At 44.5% G+C, this 11,767-nt stretch overlaps 1 protein-coding gene across 2 annotated transcripts in view; it reads right to left on the reverse strand.

Moving 5' to 3' along the window:
• Window positions 1-11,767, reverse strand: part of ARSG (arylsulfatase G) — a 164,519-nt gene that overhangs the window by 8,873 nt on the left and 143,879 nt on the right. For both annotated transcript variants that reach the window (XR_010838173.1, XR_010838172.1), the window contains exons 13-14: window positions 7,974-8,077; window positions 2,883-2,995 (exon numbers count right to left, since the gene is read on the reverse strand). The gene's annotated coding sequence lies outside the window, so the exon portion shown is untranslated. The remainder of the gene's footprint in view (window positions 1-2,882; window positions 2,996-7,973; window positions 8,078-11,767) is intronic.

The following is an 11,767-nucleotide window of genomic DNA, read 5'->3' on the forward strand; positions in this document are numbered from 1 at the left end:
AGCAACCCAAGAATCACTTTCAATTATGTCAGTTAAAGATGAAGTTACTGGGGCTTCCCTGGCGGCGCAGAGGTGGAGAGTCCGCCTGCCGATGCAGGGGACACGGGTTCGTGCCCCGGTCCGGGAGGATCCCACGTGCCGCGGAGCGGCTGGGCCCGTGAGCCATGGCCGCTGAGCCTGCGCGTCCGGAGCCTGTGCTCCGCAACGGGAGAGGCCACAACAGTGAGAGGCCCGCGTACCGCAAAAAAAAAAAAAAAAAAGTTACCTGTGAGGGCTTCTCTGGTGGCGCAGTGGTTGAGAGTCCGCCTGCCGATGCGGGGGACGCGGGTTCCTGCCCCGGTCCGGGAGAATCCCACGTGCCGCGGAGCGGCTGGGCCCGTGAGCCGTGGCCGCGGCGCCTGCGCGTCCGGAGCGGCTGGGCCCGTGAGCCGTGGCCGCTGCGCCTGCGCGTCCGGAGCCTGTGCTCCGCAACGGGAGAGGCCGCAACAGTGAGAGGCCCGCGTACCGCAAAAAAAAAAAAAAAGTTACTAAAAGGATAACTTAATAATTATAATTTTTGATGACTTAATAAATTAATTTGCAGAAAAGTGAGCCAAAAAATCCTAATGATCAATCAAGATATCACATTAGCAAATTATTGCATTAGATAAAATTATGACCCCAGAATGGTATTTTTTGCTATTTGTAAGCTACATTGCTACTCATGTAGCTTTCTTGTCCACATTTTATAACTAATAAAACATTTTTAAAGGAAAAAGCTTTATAGCTTAGTGCCTTTAACTGTACTCTTTCTTGCTTTTGGAACAAAGGACCCTTCATTTCCATTTTGCACTGGGTCCTGAAAATTAGGTCCCTGGCCCTGGCTGGAAGCTTGGTTGTGCTGGGAAGACTCTCAGGAGCGACCCAGGGTGGCTGAGCAGAGCCAGCGGGAAGGTTGTTGGGAACGTGGCCTGGGTCCCTGGAAGATGGGAGAGAAAGATGGAGGCCTACAGAGCCTCGTGCCTGCTTCTTAGCGGCGGCGTGAGTGCAGGGAGGCTGGCGGCGGCGAAGTCTCTACACCAGCCGTGTCGAGGTGAGGACGGGTGAGCTCCCGCAGTGACAGAGGCTGGAGGAGTTGTCGAGACAGAAGCCATCCCTTCTTTCTCTCATTTAACTTTGTTTTACAGTAGAGTTGATTTACAATGTTGTGTTAGTTTCAGGTGTGCAGCACAGTGAATCAGTTACACACATATACATGTCCACTCTTTTTTAGATCCTTTTCCCATATCGGTCACTACAGAGCATTGAGTAGAGTTCCCTGTGCTGTACCGTAGGTCCTTGTTGATGATCTGTTTGATGTATAGTCGTGTGGGGGGGTAAGAAAGGCAGAAGCCACTTGAAGGGCTCCACCTGCCACCTGACCTTTTGCAACAGAAGAGAGAGGCTGTGGATGGGTGCTGGGGGAAGAAGCCATGGCTCTCTTCGAGCCATGGGAGGTCTGCTAAAGAGCACATCACCCACATCAGGAAGGAGGTAGTGCAGGGGTCCCGTGAGAGGCCCTCTGAGTAACCACAGATGGGGCCCTTGAGAGAGACAGGCTTCTGCAGGCATTTGGAGATGCTGCCCTAATGGGCGAGGGTCGGTGGGTGGGGGAGACCTACAGGGATGTGTCTGATGCAGACTTCACCCCTGTCCCCTAATCTCTCCTGGTCCCAACTCAGAAAAAGATGGAGATGGAGTGGGAAGGAGGAGGTGGGGAAGGAGAAAAAGCAGAGCTGGTGGTTGTGAACTGGCTGTGAGAGGGACACTTTGTACTCTCCGGAACGACCTGAAAAGTTATGGACCTGCCCATACAATACTTTGAGGGGTGCACATGGGGGAGAAAGGGGCTAGAATCGCAGAAAAATAAGCCGTCTCCTGTCGGTCCTCTCGCTGAGTTCATGGAAGACACCGGTGACTTGTGCACGTTAAGACACACATTTTAAAAATAGAAACAGACCTTGTGCTACCTTATTTTTTCATAGAACATTTCTCAGAGATGGTTCCCTATCAGTACCCATAGAAGTGCCTTCCTCCTTCTAATGACTGCATCATGGTCCATCTACCCACAGACCACAGTGAATGTAACCTGTCTTCTATTGACTGATATTTTGTTGCTCTTAAGTCTTGCTGTAGATGTATTACTTTTCAAATCAGAGAAAAAAAGCATCGCCTTCTTTTTAGTTACACATCATTGAAAGAGAAAGAAAAAACTGTATTTTTAAAATTCTTTGATTCATTTATACAGTGAACTCTTCATTGCTTCGATTTTTTTTCTCCCCATGTGATGGTAATCTAGTATTTGATGGTAGCAAACCAAGTGCTTTTGGAGCACCAGAGTCAGCATTCCGTCACTCATTAGCTTGGTGACCTCGGACACATTGTTTACGCTTTCTGAGCTTTTCTTTCTTTGTCTACGAAATGAGGTTAGTAATTCCTACATGGAAGTGTCGTTATAAAGAGTAGAGACAGTCTTTAGAGAATATGGAGCATGCAGTAAAGGCTCATGTTTTTATAATTGGTGTTTCTGTTTCTGTGTGAATGGGTCAGAGTGCAATAAACATTGGCCTTTGGTTCACTTTTCCATCATTCATCCCTCACTACGCATCCTGGCTGCCCTTGGCAATGATACGTTTTTGAGGAATACAAGCAGTTTAATACTAACCTAAGCTACAGATGTTGAAGAGGAAGATACAGTGTTTAAAGGTGATGCAGTTCGAAGGCAAAGAAAAGTATTCCTCTCCATTAATACTGTTCATTTGTTCTCAAAATGTGCTTCAAGGATCCCTGGGGCCACTCAAGAATCTCTTGAGGCACCTGTGAACTCAAAACTATTTTCAGAATAATACCAAGGAATGACTCACCTTTTTCACTCTTGTTCTCTCATAAGTGCACAGCGGGGTTTCCGGAAGGCTACACGATATGTGATGTCACCACACGCTGAATGCAGACGCAGCTATGAGAATCCATCTGTCTTCTATTAAACCAGACATTAAAGAGATTTGTAAAAATGTAGAACAAAGCCCCTCTTCCCCATTTTTTGTTTGTTTTGGAAACAAAAAATATGGTATTAATGTCAATATATGATGGGTTTATTATTTTTTAATGAATGAATTAATAAATATTTTGAATTCCTCCCAGTTTTCATTTCTATTGCACCAAATAATGATAGATATAACCCACACAAACAATAGCCCTTTGGAGGCCTCAATAATTGTTGAGTGTCAAGGGAATCCAAAAATTTTGAGAGCTACTAATATAGTTAATTGACATTTGGTCATAATACCAATTAAATTTGGACAATATCATTGTTTAAGAGAAACAAAAAAAAGACACTGATGATGAGTTAATGGAAAGCTTAACTTTAACTTATAAATTTATAAATTTAATTCATAAGTTTTATATGATTTTAAAATTATTGATTCTGTAAGTCAGTCACTCAGCAAATATTTCATGAGCTCCTACTATGTGATCAAGCATTGCTCTAGATGCTGGAAGAAGACCCTGCTCACATGGAGCTTACCTTCCAGATGGAGCAGAGAGATGGTAAACATGTAAACAAATAAACAAACAAGATAATTTCAGGTTGTGATAACTGCTTTGAAGGAAATACACAGGCTAATGTGATAAGAATCCCTGCGGGGTGTAAGGCATTGGGCTATGTGTTTGTGAGAAATTTCAGACCTGGGTCAAGAAGACCTCAGAATCTATACTATGTTCATGGATTGGGAGAATAGGAGAATGGAAATGAACAGCCTACCATGCAAATAGTCCATGAATAAAAGGGTGCAAAGTAAATGACTGCTGTCCTTGGTGTGTGACAAATCTCTTTTTAAAAAACACCTCTCCCACCATACCCTGGGAGTTGCTGAAGCAGGATTCTTTCAAGAGCTCAGGAGAAAGAGATCCCTTCAGGAATGCCATCGGAGTGCATGTTGACATGCCTTGAAAGTCAGAGGCAGGCAGAGCATTCCAGAGAGCGAGGTCAGACCAGGGTCAACTGTAGATAGAGGCCGACTTAAACCGGCAAGTGTGGGAGCAGGTCCCCGGGGAGAGAGCAGAAAGGGAAGAACTGAGGACCTAGGAAATTGCCACTTTCAATATTTTAAGATACATCTTATCCACTTGATGTCTTTCCTAAAGGCTCTTAAATAGCCCCTGGAACCAAACTTCCATAAGAAATTAGAACCCGACCAAAAGATGTTTCTGGTGTCAGAGAAATCATGAAATGTCTAAATCACACCCACTTCAGATATGCAGCCATGAAAACTCTCAGTCGTGTTTTTGGAAAACACACCAGCTTTTTATCCCCTGCGTGTATTTGCAATCACTAAGGAAAACAGGCGATGCCGTGTGGCACTTAGTTTCGGCCAAGGAGCGTTTGGCAGTTCACATTTCCATTTATAACGGAGGTTCTCACTCATCAGCAATGTGTGACTTAGAGCTGCCCCATCAGCCCAGCATGCACGCCGGCCTCCCTCCTGATAGTGTAACTAAAATTAAAGGGATACTCCAAACATCAAGCCAGGACATTTCATTCCAGTTCTTCACCAACCGACACATGTTCCATGACACGTTACCTGCTCTCATGGCTTCAGCCACTACCTCTTTGTCAATGATCTGGTTCTCTCTCCCTCTCTCTCTCTCTCCCACACCCCGGGCACTTCCACTCTGACCTCTTTGCCTACGGATTCTGCCCCCTCCTCTCTCTGTTCCACACAGGGCCTCGGAAACCGTTCCCACCTCTCCTTCAGGCCTTTGTTCAAAGGGAATCTTCCAGGGAGGCCTTCCCTGCTTTCTCTCCCTGAAATCAACCCCCTCCTCAACTCTTCCAGAGGCCCTTTCACTACTTTATTTTTCTTCTCAGCACTCATTACATCTCAGGTATTCTCCACTTTATTTTTTTCTTTGTGGTCTTTCTGCCTACGTGGCTTGGACTTTTTTAATTCTTAAAAAAATCTTTAAAATTTTATTATTTTTTAAAATTTAATTTTTATTTTATATTGGAGTAGAGTTGATTTACAATGTTGTGTTAGCTTCAGGTGTGCAGCAAAGTGATTCAGTTACACATAGACATATATCCGTTCTTTTTCAGATTCTTCTCCCATATAACTTATCACAGAATATTGAGTAGAGTTCCCTGTGCTGTGCAGTAGGTCCTGTTATCTATTTTATATCTAGTAGTGTGTGTGTATGTTAATCGCAAGCTCCTAGTTTATCCCTCCCACCCACCTTTCCCCATTGGTGACCATAAGTTTGTTTTCAAAGTCTGTGAATCTGTTTCTGTTTTGTAAATAAGTTTATTTGTATCATTTTTTTTAGATTCCACATATAAGTGATATCATATGATATTTGTCTTTCTCTGTCTAGCTTACCTCATTTAGTGTGATGATCTCTAGGTGCATCCATGTTGCTGCAAATGGTATTATTTCATCCTTTTTTTATGGCTGAGTAACATTCCATTGTATCAATACATATGTACCACATTTTTATCCATTCCTCTGTTGATGGACATTTATGTTGCTTCCATGTCCTGGCTATTGTAAATAGTGTTGCAATGAACATTGGGGTGCATGTAACGTTTCAAATTATAGTTTTTCAGGATATATGCCCAGGAGTGGGATTGCTGGATCCTATGGTAGTTCTATTTTTAGTTTCTTAAGGACCCTCCATACTGTTCTCTATAGTGGCTCTACCACTTTACAGCCCCACCAGCAGTGTGGGAGGGCTCCCTTTTCTCCACACCCTCTCCAGCATTTCTTATTTGTGGACTTGACGATGGCCATTCTGACCAGTGTGAGGTGATACCTCACTGTAGTTTTGATTTGCATTTCTCTGATGATTAGTGATGTGGAACACATTTGCATGTGCTTGCGGGCCATCTGTATGTCTTCTTTGGAGAAATGTCTATTTAGGAGTTTGGGCAGGATTTTTAAGGATTTTGTCCCGTGGTGCATCCCCAGGGCCTGGAACCGTGGCAAGCACAGAATAGGCACCTGATAAAGATTTTTCAAATGAGTGAGTACGCAAACCCCTTCCAAGTGTCTCACGGACAGTAAAGAGGTTTTGGAAGAACACATGGGGAGCCTCGGGGACTCTTCTTCCAAAGCTTTAGAATCAAATCCTCGGATCTTTCCCCTAAAGTCAGTCTTTTCCTTCAAAATCCACCCACCAGCCTGGACCCGAATACTGTGGACCGCTAGATGGCGCTGTTCACCACGCATCGTTGGATCCTTAGCCGTTGCCCTGCCGTCCTAAGACCTGGGAAATCACCTTCTTCCTAGAGACAAGTATTCCAAGGAATGGTTACCCCTCCCTAGGCCATCTCTCTAGACCAGGAAGGAACCCAGAGTCCTACAGCATCATTTACCAACTAGCCACTCCCACCCAGGAGCACAGGTTAACACTTTGCTTGGGAGCAAAAGACGTTTTTAGTGCAGTCGACCCTGGGTACCCACGGGGATTGGTTCCAGGACCCCTGCCCCATATCAAAATCAAACCCCTTATGTAAAACGGCATAGTATTTGCACATAACCTAGGCACACCCTCCTAAAGACTTCAAATCATCTCTACCTTACTTATAATACCTAATACAATGTAAGTGCTACGTAAATAGTTACTGACGTGGCAAATTCTAATTTTGCCTTTTGGAACTGGAATTTATTTCCTTATTTATTTAAATTTGGGGGGATATTTTCGATCAAAGTTTGGTTGAGTTCATGGACGTGGAATCCACTGATACGGAGGGCCAACTCTACTTGGAGTAGTACCCTGGCAACTTTGGACCTTTTTGAAAAGTTGCAGGACTCCACGCCTCCCCCTTGAGCTTGACCTTCTAAGAAGGATTGGCCTTCTTAGCCCAATCCTGCCTTTTCCTCTCTGCCCTGGCTCTCTAGCCAATGAGGTAGAGCTTAAGATTCCAGCTCTCTGCCCTGGCTCTCTAGCCAATGAGGTAGAGCTTAAGATTCCAGCTCTGCTTCCAACCTTGCCACAGCAATGCGAGAGGCAGCATGAAATGGTGACCTGAGAATCTAGTGGAGGGAACTGAGTGAAGACAACCTCTCCTGGGACCCTGAGAAACGTATCCAACGTCTCTCAAGATGGGTTTCCACGGCTGCATGATGGGGATAAAATGTCCTGGACAGAACAGATGTAGTGAGCATTAAATGAAGCTGTATGAGGCTTCAAGCCAAGTTTTCTATAAAGCTTTGTTTTCCATTTCCAGATACTCTTAACACTTAAGCCAGGGTGATTGGCTGATCTGATGAACCCATGTCTGTAATCTCGGCTGGTCTTCAGATGTCCCAGGGAACAGACACTCGATGGTTGAACCTCCCCACATTGTGTTGAATAACAGACCATTTGCTCAAGGTAAGTCTGCAAATGCAGGCATAGAAAGTTGCTGTCTTTGTAAATGTCAGTTGACCAGCAGCTATCTATGGAGAACTTGTGATTTGCTTTGGTGTTTTAGGAAGATTATTCTGGAAGCCAAAATAGGACAGATAGGGCAGGGGGTGAAGACAAAGCCACCAGGTCTTCAGTGAAATATCATTGTTTCTTACCCTTGAGAGGAAATAGGTAAGTCAAGGAATATTAGAAAGGTCGTTAGTTTTTGCTCCCTGCCCTCCCTTTTATCAAGCAAAAAACCCAGAAATAACGGTTCCGTTTGGGGAACAAAGGTACATCCCACAGGGGCTGTTCACTCACTGCGGCCGTGCTCTCCCACATAGACGGTGCCCACGGTGAGTAACAAGGAAGTCCAGCTGTGCCTTTGCTCAACCAGCCCCTTGGCTGGGGGTTTCCTGATTGCCAATCCCGTGGGAACATCTGCTCTCCCAGAAATCACCCTACAGCCCGTTCCTTCCTCTCCTTCTTAGAACTGTGGGGCTAACTTCTCGAGCTTCCTTCACATCATAACCCATCGCCCTTGCCTCGCCCCAACGCCAAAGACTTACCTATTTTTTACTGCCCCTCCCTCATCCTTCCCTCTTTTCTCCAAGGACTACCATACACCCTTCTCCGTTGTGGTTCTACTCTTCCTCGGCTCCCAGTCAGAGTGCTGAAACACATCAACAAGAAGAGAAAAGGGAGATTATTTCCCGTGACTTGAGTTTATAAAAATAGAATGGATTTTATAAAAAGTAGCAGCAGCCAGGAGTGGTATTCACTCACCTACTAGTTACTCTAATTATAGATGGTTGGGTGTCACAGGCAACCATATTGAGTGACCAGAAGGTTGCATCAGACAGGATTTCTCATTTCCAACTTCCCCTGTTAATGCCCTGTGTATGCCCTGGTCAGCAACTTTAAATGACAGCCTGATTGTTACAAAAATAGGAAGTCTTCTCATTAGCTGAATTGTGGCCTGCAAGTTTATCTTACAAAGGATGTTTGATTCCCAGACCCTGGCTTGATTCTCCCAAGATTTTGCTGACTTACTGTTTCCCTAGAAAGAATGGACATTTTGCCTGGGAAAAGATGGACACGTAGGAATTCCAAATGGGAAAAAGAGAAAGAGTCAAAATCCTGTTCCCATTTCAGTAAACTGTGTGTTCTCTGCCCCCCTCCCCCAATATTCCTTTGCTTCTGATATTTAGCCTTGAAATCTCTGTTCCAAGAATGTGAAAGGATTAAGATGCCATAAGCCTGATATTCAAATCAGGAGTTTCCACTCCTATAGAACCTACACAAGAACTAGGACTTAAAAAAAGAAAAACCAGCCTGGCATTAAATGAATTCAGCACCTCTGAATTTATTTATAACCTTTTCCTTGGCCTTTTATCCAAACGTATTTCTGGGATTTTTTTTTTTTTTTGAGGGTGGAACCTCTCAAAGTGGCTCCTTCTCCCGTAACAGAAGTCATAAACTGGCCCTCCACAAACCGCATCCAGCCAGCTGATGTATTTAGTTTGGCTCACATAGTGGTTTTTAAAGAGAAGAATTAGTTGTCAGCGTTTAACATTTGTACGTAAAAATATAGGTTTCTATAAAATAAATATTTTTATAAATATACATTTATATAAAATACAGATTTCTGTACTGTCTTGGGAAACATAAAACCAGATGAGGCAGCCCTGGGATGTTATTTCCACATGGGTCCTTGGCGGATGTGAACCATTAACCCAGTAGGAAATATACAAGGGAGATCATTCATAGAAAAAAGTGGGGCTGGGAAGGTGACCTGTTTTCTTCCAGATCTGCATCTCTGGGTCTGAACCTCAACTCCAATGAGCATTCAGTTCTACCACCTCAATGTGTATGGAACTGAATGCAGCTTCCTAAATACGTGCCAGACATCTGGTTTCTGAAGGCAGCACAATGCGCCTTCTGACCATGGAATCGGCAAGTCTTCGCTCTTCTTCCCTGCCACCCCTCCTTCCCCATCAGCGGCCATGCCCTGAGGCTTTTGCTCTCAGAAGTCCACTGGGCAATAAGATAGCTACCAACCACGTGAGCACCTAAAATGTGGCTAGTGCGAATTGAGATATACCGTTAAGTGAAAAAGACACACGGGATTTTAAATATTTATGCTAAAAACTAATGATAATCCAAACTGGCTGATTAATAATTTTACGTGGATTACCTACTAAAATGATATTTTTGACGTACTGGGTTATATTAAATAATATTTAAATAGTTAAATATTATTAAAATTAACTTGCCCATTTCTCTTTTACCCTTTTTAACATGGGGTCTAGAAACTTTTAAATGACACGTCTTGAAAATTTTTAATCACATTTGTGGCTCACATTATCCTTCTATGAGACAGTGCCCTTCAAAACATCTCTTCGCATGACGTGATGAGGTGCTAATTATCGCTACAATGGCAGTCACGTTACAACACATAAATGTATGAAATCAACGCGTTGTACACCTTAAATTGACACAAAGTTACATGTCAAATACATTTCAAGAACAAAGAGTCTCTCTTGGGTTTGTCCTAACCTTTCTGACCTTGCTGCCAAACTACAGCCTAGTTTCTCACATGCTTTTGCTCCTAAAATTTCACGTTAGTCTAGGCTTTTCTCCCTTCTAATCTGCTCTGCACACCCTGGCCGAGTTTATCTGCCTAAAACACTACTTTTATCATGAAACGCTCCTGCTCAAAAACTAACACCAGCTCCCATCTCTACCCCATAAAATCCAAATTCTTGGTAATAACAGCTTCGACTTTAAAAACCTATTGTGCACATTATATAATTCTCCCAACAACCTAACATCTAGAATGCCAGACTTTTTGCTTTCTAAATAGAACAAAAAGGACTGCAGCATTTGCCTGAGCTGGGAGGGGAGAGGGAAAGCACCTCTGAGCTGAGACGTTACAAGGATAACACAGTTAAAGCATCCAAGCGGCAGCTCCTTCCCTTACCATGATTTTTACAACACCTCACAATCAAATAAAGAGCGATTGACATCTGTAGATGTGTTAGCTGAACTATTTTTACATCAGTTGAGAGAAAGAATAATAGCACGGAAAGAAGAAACTGTTATAGTTGCATTTCAGAAAACCAAAACCAGGAGTCAACCAGAAAAGCTTAAGAGAAACAGTGCTCTTCGCTCACCCACTGTAGGTCCAAGTTTCCTATATATATACACATACAGTTTTGTCACAAAATAGAAAATTTGAATTATACCAGTCTGAAATGCAGTGGTACAACAACAATAAAATATCATTTCATCTCAAAATTTGAAAAGCATGAATTAAAAATTCGTCAGGAATTATATACATCCAAAACTAGCAGAGCTACTGATTCATTAGTTGTGTTAATTCTACATAACACGTATTCATCTTGGGAAGAGAGACCGTTTGGATTCACCTCGAATTACATGAGTTTTTTACTGTGCTGTCTTCAAGACTTCATCCTTTTCATAAAATACAACATCCTATACACATTTTCTTTAATTTGTTCAGCTACACATCAGATAGGTTTTGCCAAAAACTGTCTAGCAGTCTTTCGTGCACGGGTCTTGAATTCAGACAAAACCACATTTTACCATTTATTGTGTTACTTCAGGCAGAATTGTTTAGCAGTTCTGTGCTTCAGTTACGGCTTCTTTAAATTAGGCATAATTACGTTTCCTCCCAAAGTTTTGTAAGAATTCAACGAGATAATACACATTGTTAACACGCTGCTTGACCTGTGGTAAGAGTGCTCAACGGACAATGGATAAGATGACGTCCTACCTATCTGGCCTCAGTATCCTCCTGTTAGAAACAGTTTTCTAAGCAGCTTGAAGACTACGAGAGGGTGGGGCTTTGGCGTCCAACGCTCTCTACTAAACTGTAAGTTTAATAGACGGAGTGTTACCCAGGACACGGGGTTGGGTGGGGTCGGAACGAGCGCGCCGGCCTGTCTTCTTTGCCGCGGCCGCGACGCAGACGCCAGACCGGAACCTGCAGGCCGGGCCCAGCTGTCTGGCCCTTCCCTCCTCCCGTCGTGCCCGGCCGCCCTGGCAATGAAAACACCGCCACGTGGCCTGCAGCCTTGGCGTCACGCGCCTTCGCCCAATGGCAAGCCGTGTCTCGGAGCTGGGGGCGGGTCGCCAGCAGGGAGGTCCCGCCCACAGCCGTCGCCAATTGGCCAAGGGTGAGCCGGGGCGTGGGCTCACGACCAATGGAGGCTGGGAGCGGGGACCCCGCCCTCTCGGTGCCTGGGTCCGCGGGACCAGCAGGAGGGGGCGGGGAGGGGCGGAGCTGAGCGGGGGCGGGGCGGGGCGACGCGGGGCCCGGGCGGGACCGGGGGTGGGG

The sequence above is a fragment of the Kogia breviceps genome, chromosome 19, assembly GCF_026419965.1.
Source record: "Kogia breviceps isolate mKogBre1 chromosome 19, mKogBre1 haplotype 1, whole genome shotgun sequence".
Classification (NCBI taxonomy): domain Eukaryota; kingdom Metazoa; phylum Chordata; class Mammalia; order Artiodactyla; family Physeteridae; genus Kogia; species Kogia breviceps.